The sequence below is a fragment of the Pundamilia nyererei genome, unplaced genomic scaffold (assembly GCF_000239375.1).
Source record: "Pundamilia nyererei isolate P.nyererei 1_Seehausen unplaced genomic scaffold, PunNye1.0 scaffold00002, whole genome shotgun sequence".
NCBI lineage: Eukaryota > Metazoa > Chordata > Actinopteri > Cichliformes > Cichlidae > Pundamilia > Pundamilia nyererei.
In genome coordinates this window covers 8,459,028-8,467,639 of record NW_005187403.1, presented here as the reverse complement: position 1 = coordinate 8,467,639, position 8,612 = coordinate 8,459,028, and positions in this window count along the sequence as shown.

Sequence of the window (8,612 nt, the reverse complement as noted above, 5' to 3'; positions counted from 1 at the left end):
ACACACACACACACACACACACACACACACACACACACACACACAAACCATCTGCCAGAGGCATTAGTGGTCTACAGATGCTCAGGTCAGAGCAGGATCAACTACCGTAGCAGCATGTGTGAGTTCATGGGTTCACAGGGGGGCTTTGATCATGTAGGAACACTTTGATTTTTTATTTATTTAATCGTATTAACCTTTATACAGCTGGATTTTTAGAGGTTTAACACCCACTCTGAGCTTTGTGTCAAACTCAGAGACTGAATCTATTACTTGGACTTTAAGCACAGATCAGAGACACACACGGTGAAAAAAATTCAAGAAAGTGTAAATATCCTGATGCAATATTGCACATAAAAATAATGGATTATGGTCTTTAAAGTTAAAAATAACTATCAAATGTAATGAATGGGGAAATATACCAGATACCATATATATCTGTTGTTATAAAAACGATGTGGGCTTCAGTAACAGCTCAGCACTGGCTGATGTCCATACCACGCTGCAATGATTCAGGAATTCCTGTTAAAGTCGACCCAACTAAGAACTGAGTGTGTAAAATACTTTTTTTAGAAGTTCTCTATTATATGTCATTTTTAAGATGTGCTGACTAATGGACTTTGCTTGTTCTGCTTCACTGACTGTATCTGTTTCTTTTTCATGCTACAAGTTTCTAAAACATCTGCTTCAAAACTGACTCAGATTTCATGGTTAGACTTGTTCCACGTCTTTTCTGTCTCCCTCAACAAATGTAAAGTCATACAGCCCCGCAATTAGTAAAAAAGAGCCAGTGAGATGCTTTATACAACTAGTTTGGTTTACTTGTACGGTTTCACAACAGAACCTTGTCTGAAATGACTGTACAAGAGTGTACTGACAGGACCAGCGAGTAATAACCAGCAGTCAGAAACCAACTGAGGTAAGAGACTGAAAAAAAAAAGCACAAGAGAAAACAAAAGAGAGAGAGAAACCACAGATCACAAGGTAATTGGATATCCCTCTAGGGCTGCTGAGAGCGAGTCATGTAGGCTACTAGAGGTGATGTGACATACCATTAAAATGGGCAATAGCAAGATAGATACACTTCATTAAACCACTATGAGTTAAATCCAATCTGCAGGTTTATTTATTCCACATTACTACTATTCAAGAGAGTGAACATATAATTACTAAAGAAAATGATTAGTCTCAGTGGGAACTGCCCTAATTCCATGCAGTAAACAACTGTGATCGGCCTGTTTCAAAGTGTAAATACAATGTTTTTTCTTTTAAAAAACAGGGATGCTTTCACATATTTTCCAGCTGAGACTTTCATAGCTGTTTTTAAATTTGAAATTACCACAAATATTGCTAAATTGTCCAATAATTTAGATGATTTCATCTAAAGGCTCCTCCTTCTGTCTGCCTCTGGTTTTCCAGAAGATTGATCACCGTCTAAGTGAAACTCTGACAGTCTGTCTGTCTGAGTGACTGGATTTGCACTCTCTCTTTGTCAGTCTTACCATGAGATCACTTCTTATCATTCACATAGATAAGGCAGTGGGTAAACAAGTAGGCAGGGGTGGCCTATCTTTTTAGCTCTCCTTTAAACGTTGCACTAAATCCATGCAGTAGCCTGTTATTTAAGAACAAGCATTCGTTTTAGTGACTGTTATGTTAATGAGGAGTAACACTTGCACTTTGCAACTGAAAATGCTCCAGTCTTTCAACCACAGTGCCAGAACATTGCGGGTTTCACAGCTTGTAACTGATGTTATCCCCACAAAAGGAGGGGGTCCAAAGCCTCTAAAAATTGGTCACTGAAGTCAGTTTGATGTGTATAAATACTCCAATATGTTACAGTGTGACAAAGACTGTTAGGGATCACGGTAATACCGGTATAATAATGGGCAACAATAACAAAATGAAATATCGCGATAGAATATGGGTAAAACGCGCATGCGCAGTGCCTTTGTTTTCATACGCACATGGCGGAAAAAGTATGACAGCGGCGACGGAGAATGAGAAGAGCGAAAGTGGATAGTTGAATGAAACGGATGAAACAGAAGTGGTTTGTAAAAATGCTCCAGCTTCAGTGGTGTGGAACTGGTTTAGCTTTCGTCCGTCAGATACACAACAAAGCACTATTTTTGGTAGAGCATGCTAGCGGGCCGTCGCTATTACACTTAAAATCAATCCTTTGATTTTTCTGACAATCGACAGTGCCCCTTATAATCCCGTGTGCCTTGCCTGGTTGTGTTTACTGACCTCGAAATGATTTTATGTGGTACACGGCGCTCAAAAATCTGTCAAATGTTTTAGTACGACTTTGCTAAGCTACGAAGCCTCACCGCTTGATGGATTGTCGGAGCATTACTGCTATCGTAGGCAGGAGCCTCGCAGAGTGATACGTACTGTGCTTCAACATAATATAACCGTATTGTGTATGTATAACCCCTTTTTAAGTTTTGTGGATATTATACATGGTTATGCTGAGGATATGTCGGCCAATTTCCACTGGAAATGCCTTTTTGGTTAAACTGTCAGCAAGGAATTTGCATTTGCACTGTTACATTTTTATATAACTTTAATGCACATAAAAAACAGCTGCTTGTTTAAGTGAAAATACATCCATGGTTTTTTTTGCACTAATAAAGTTGAGGAGTTGTAAATTGTTTTGTCTAGTGTCAATTATATTGTCAGTTATATCATTATCGCAAATTTTCAAATGTATATCGTGATGAATATTTTTGGTCATATCGCCCTGCTCTAAAGACTGTTACCTTCCATGATTTCTTTTGTCTGTTTGATGCATTTGCCTTTTTTCCAGCTTAAATAAAGTATTTTTGATGAATGAGACCTTAGCATATTGCATTTTTGTCCTTTCAGCCTTGACACAATGGTTTTAGAGCATTTTTTTGTTGTTGTGTTGGGCTTTGGTGCAAATTGCATTTCTGTCAGGTGGCTATGTAATTCTGCACATAAAAGCAATTTTGATTAATTTTCTGCCATACGAATACAAATACAAATAATTATACAAATAATTGAAGAGCTTCTCCAAAAGTTGATTCTGTTCATCTGGATGTCGCACTGTCCAGACGAACAGAATCAACTTTGGGAGATTTACTTACCTGGATGATTGAGCATGCATTCAGACGAAATTGAAGAGCTTATATAATGCACCTGTTTGATTAGCTGTTTTAATACGAATAGTATATATCATAGTAGTAATCTGTTACTTGACACTAGTGATGATGGGTGAAGATGAAGTAAACATTTTTTTTCTCAGCTTGGGAATCAAATAAGTCATATCAAAGAAGGAACATGTAAACTCACCTTCCAGTAACTGCCCAATGATGAGAGCAGAGGGTTACCAAGGTAACCATGGTTCTGTGAATGAAGGTCAACCTTTCAATGGGCGTGGTCACTCAGAATACTAGCATGCTCCTCTTGTAATTTTTTTTTAAAATTTAAGTATTTCCAGATTAATTTAATGCTGGTTGTTGAAAAACAGGCCTGAAATAAATTTAGAAGTGTCAGTGAGGCAATTTACATGGAGCTGTCTGTCATTTTTAGGTGCCCAACAGAAGGCAAGAGCAGGTGCATTATATAACACCCCTCTTCAAATTGTTACACTTCTCCACTTATGGTGAAACATCAGAGGTCAACGCTTTTCCCCTTCACCCATGCACTGCAGCCCTTAACTTTCCCGAGCTATTATCTGAAGGAGGTGCATGTGAGCATGTGGATGTCAGACTCTCATTGTCAGCCATCTAATGCAATATCATGTCTGGTGGTGTGATTTGTACTGATCGGTAATAGTCTCATATTGCGTGTGGCTCCCTTGTGTCATGCCTCCTACAACCTGTACACAGGGAGCACACTCAGGTTAAAAAACAAAACAAAATGAGCGCTTTGTTCATTATTAAGAATGTAGCATTGTCTTGTGCTCAATTCCTGGTGAAACAGATAATATCTCTGACCTCTTCCTCCAGGGTGTTGAGTCAGTAAAACAAAGAAAATGAATAAATGATGAACCCTTGATCAGTCAGGTGGAAACAAATGAAGCGTACATTTGTTTCATGGGAGGTCTTTTTTTTTTTTTTTAACTCTCACTCACAAATACTCAGAGGACTCCAAACAAAGCCCCCCTCTTAGTGAAGTGCCTCAGGCTCTTTATAGAACAGAGTTGTATGGGGATGAGTAGCGTGTGAATCACACTTGGTTCCCAGACGCATGCTTGCTCCAGACTTCACCTCCCCCCTCCTCTGTGGCTCATCTCTCTCCTAGAGGTCAACATGTCTTTATATCATGTCAAACGCCAAAGCTGCGCATAAAAACAGTTGTAACCAGCCTTCGTGTGTCCGATACATGCAGTGCATTTAGTCAGTGCTGACCGGTTCTTTTATGTGTTTTTTAAATGTATTTATATCAATTCCCATTTGTTACACTTTACTAAGCTGTTGTGCTTGAATGGCTGTTTTTCCTCAAAGCTGGACTTGCCTAAAAATATCCTGTTCTGTTCCCCAATATGAAACTAGTGCCTGGAAAACACTTGTATGTTAAAAAAGTCAATGTGTTTTGCTTAAAGTCACCGAGATTTTTCATTTCATAATTGAGACACCTTAACCAATGCTGTGACAATCTAAGCATAACCATTGAAAACAAATTGTGAATAAACACATTGCATATATTTTTAGTCAAAAGATATTGTGACTGGCTGAAAAGGTTGTTAAAAGTTTCTTTAAATTTGGATTAAAAAGATGTTGTTACATGGGGAGATCGTGGCTCAAGAGTTGGGTGTTCGTCTTGTAATCGGAAGGTTGCCGGTTCGAGCCCCTGCTCGGAAAGTCTCGGTCTGGGCAAGACACTTGCGTCCTTGGGCAAGACACTTCACCTACTGGTGATGGCCAGAGGGGCTGATAGCGCGATATGGCAGCCTCGCTTCTGTCAGTCTGCCCCAGGGCAGCTGTGGCTACAACTGTAGCTTGCCTTTACCAGTGTATGAATGTGAGAGTGAATGAATAGTGGTATTGTAAAGTGCTTTGAGGGTCCCGAAAAGCGCTATATAAATGCAATCCATTATTATTTATCATTATTTTGGTATCATATATAATTATTGATCTAAGATCAATGCTGATGTCTTTCCTACTTTGCATTATGTTTACACACACCTGAAAACTCAGCAACCTGCCAAAACAGCTTCTACAGGGATACTCACACTTGCAGGTGACCAGTTGATCATGTGCGGCACCAGGCTGCCATTTACAGCTTCTACAGGGATACTCACACTTGCAGGTGACCAGTTGATCATGTGCGGCACCAGGCTGCCATTTACCATCCTATTAAGAGGGTAAACAAAATGCTGCTTCTACATTTCAGACTATTTTTTTCAAGAATATTTCATTAGTCATGACAAGTAATGGCATTAATGGAAATAACATCCTCAAGGAGTAAGAAGCTGGTTAGACAAAGGTTTTTTCAATTCATCCAAGTGTTAGAGATCTATCTATGAGTAACAGGTTGAACATCATCTTCATACATCTATCAATATCTTCCACAAATTCAAGTTTTCATACCTTAAAGCCTCATTTCAAAAAGTTACAATTCATCTTTGAGCACAAAGATTACAAAGATTAACACAACAATCATGTTAAAACAAATCTGGCACCAATGTGCGTTTGCACATATTTAACTGGATCAAGTTGTGAGACAGCAAAAGTTATGCGTGCTTCAAACATTTTCATCGAGAGCCTGGAGTTGTTTTGCCAGTGGGCCCGACATCGCTGCTGCGTTTGCCAGACCGATTCTTTCAAGTGAGATGTGCTTTCTTTCACCCAGATATACTGTTGCTCTGAACATGGTTTACCTGCAATAAATATTTCCAAATACAAAAACATTTACAGATTTAAAAAAAAGTATTGACCAAAGAATGTTATAGAGCAGACCATTTATTTTATGCTTGAAGGTTTCAAAGGAAAACAGATCTATGTATTAACTGGTTTATTTGCATAAAAGGAGAATTGTATTAGAAGACACAATTCTGTCTATTTCTCAACAGCCATTGCAGTTAGCTCTAACAAGCTAATTTTTCCATGTGTATGCAAACAGTTTGTTTGCTACAGTACTGAGAAATATCAAGATTTCATTTGACCCCTTATAACATGAATTTGAGAGCATGAAAACAAATATGGGAATGTGAAAATAGCAAAGCATGCTTTTCACAAAGCGCAAGAATACAAGAGGGCAATTTAGTCAGAGTAGATGCAGACTGGTATGAAATTACAGGAGCAGATGAGGAAAACACATTTCTTAAAGAGTCAGACTCTGGGTGTGATTCACTTGAGTCTTCATTTTTGCTTGTTAAATTTGTGGTTTTAAGCACAGACTGAGTGGGATACAGAGAAGACAGATGGGTGAAGCGGGTCAGAGAAACGACAAACACGAAGGTGACATTTCCAGCATGTAAAAATAGCCGATAGTGTTCTCAGAAATAGTTTTTCTCCGTCTTGGTAACAAAAATGAAACCAGCATATCTGGATGGCTTTACTTTTCATTTTATTTGGAGGCTGTGGTTTATTGCAACTTTGTATCTACGCTAGTATGAAGTGAGTGTGGCAGAGGTTATTCTAAGTTTAGATGAGGTTTTTCACCCTGAAGCCAGTTTTTTCTGCACCTCCAGTAAACTTGCTTGCACATTTGCGTAGATGTGGTCAACTGTGCAAAACAAAAGGAAACCATGTTTCAGCAACTATTTGTGATGAGCACTTAGTCATAAGCATCTATGCGAACATTCAACACCCTGTATGATGTATGATGTAGTCATTTCTTAGCAATTAAAAATACTTTGGGTTGGTCCATGGAAAACTGTAGCTTGAGCCCAGTAGACCTCTCTATACTCTGCTTCTGAGGAAATGTTTTTAAAACAATGTACATCATTTCAAATTCTGTCAGTCTCTCAAATCCAACTTGATCACAAAACCTTGAAAGGTTAGCAAAAGTCAGATGAATTTGCAGAGAGCCTTTAAATCCACTGATTCTGACATTTTTTGCATAGAATCATAACCAGAGACAATAAGCTTTGGGCTGTGTGCGGCAGGCAGGAATGGAGGACCCAAAATGCAGGCAAAAGGTAAACTCAAAAAACAGCTTTATTGCTGAACACCTGGAAGACTGTCGCTAACTAAACTGGGAACACAAATAAACTAAACAAACAGGCAGGCTGGCAGACAGAACACACAGTGAGGTATGAGGGAGAGTGTGATGATGAGCAGAGGAAGACGCAGAAACTAAATACAAAAGGGGAACAGGGCAAAGAGGAAACACCTGGGAAAGACAGACGAGACGGGGGAGGGCAAAACAGAACATGACGAACACTGACGGGAGACTATCAAAGTAAAACAGGAAGTACACCGAGATGCAGACTGACTAGGGGAACAGACAGATGCGCATGAAGACAGGACTGACCTAACAGGGGAGGATGCACAGAGGCGAGACCAAGACTAGAAATCCAGAATAAACCCACGAGTACAAGCATAATGGATTAGGAAATATAAAATACACAGAGCACCTAATAAATAAACCTAGGTACCCTAACACAGACTGCATAAGGCTCAATGATTATTTGTTTACATGTTGCTTGACATTAGTATTAAAACCGGGAAACTAGGTGCAGTTTCACAGGAAACAATTTGCAGATTCTCAAGAGTCGTTTCTGCTAAAGATGTGAGTAAAATGTGTGCTCTTGCTGAGTATGTTGGAACAGCAGCATCATTGTCCATAAGCTTTACATCGCCATGGTGTGAGAGGGTGCTCACCCAGAAAGAAGACACCACCTTCAAAATCAACATCCTCAAGCTTTACTGAAATCTTCATCTGCCCAAATGTCCGAGCCAAATGCTTTCTGGAGAAAAGTTTTATTGTCAGACGAGACAAAGATTGAGCTACGAGTGGTATGACTGGACAACGTAAAGCATGGTGGTGGTAACATCATGCTCTGGGGCTGTTTTTGCTGCATGTGATGTGGTACATTGTTCAAGTTCAAGTTCAAGTTGGCTTTATTGTCACTTCAACATACATTTAGTTCACAGTGAAACGAAACAACGTTCCTCCAGGACCAAGGTGCTACATGCAACATAAATTTACAACATAAGTTAACACTAAACTAGCCAACTAAGAGGCCTAGTTAGCTGGCTAGCAGAGACAAGACAAACTGACCTAACATAAATTACAACATAAATTAACAAAAAACTAACTATCTAAGGAAGACTAGGAAGTAAAGAAGTTAGTGCAAAAATCCAGTAATAATATTGTGCAAAAAGAGCATTTACAGGTTGGTGTATACGATAGTTTAGTTTTCTATCCAAATACAATATAGCATGTCCTGACTGCGGGGTTTTGGAGACAAATTAAAACGTACAGCTCTGTTATCACTTCCAGCATAAATGAAGACAGAAAACTAAACAGCAGTGACGTTTGTAGGGTTACTGAAGTTGGGCTAGCTGGTATTTAATGATGTGCTACGTGACCGCTAGCGACACAGCTATGTTAGCATAATATTAACAAGCTAACTTTTTTTTCCCACTCGAAAAGTTAACGTGAGTGTTCTCAGTGGTCAGGAACAAATGTAATCGCAT